Raw genomic sequence first — 638 nt, forward strand, 5'->3', positions numbered from 1 at the left:
AATGAATAAATAGATCGGGCCTTAGTAAGGTCTTAATCAGCTACATAAAAGAAATATCTCTGAATCCTCAGGCTGTCCTAGGGGAAACAATAGATGAACCCAGACGACAAACATACTTCATAAAACGGCGACTGTGCGAATTGTTTGGTCTTAAATATACAGATCTGTCACATCATGAAGTTCCTCCAGAAACACAGGGTGAGTCCAATTAAGTTATTTACCGATTGCAACAGGTACTCGAGTCGCTCTCAAATCCCTTCCTTTCTAGATCGCATTTGTAAATATTCTATTGTTATACTATTCCGAGAAAGTTCAATAAAGACCAAAACTATTGGTGAGGAATATTGATTCTGTTTTCAAAAGAGATAATTGCGGATGAGGTGGAGGCTAGCTAATAAAAAAAATTATACAAACACGTGTCAAGTTGTAAACGGAAAGAAGCAGTGTGAGGTTTACTGCGATGGCAGAGACACTTTCGACCAAAACATAAAGGGTATCAAATTATTTTTAAGCACTAACGATGTAGTACTCGTAGAAACATAAGATCAATGCGGTTATTGTTTTCTCGTGGTTCAGGGATTTCACAATAGTTATAAAATGGTGACTAGATTGCATAGTAAAATGCAAATGACAAATTA

The sequence above is a fragment of the Pocillopora damicornis genome, chromosome 6 (genome assembly GCF_964200805.1).
Source record: "Pocillopora damicornis chromosome 6, jaPocDami1.2, whole genome shotgun sequence".
Lineage (NCBI taxonomy): Eukaryota > Metazoa > Cnidaria > Anthozoa > Scleractinia > Pocilloporidae > Pocillopora > Pocillopora damicornis.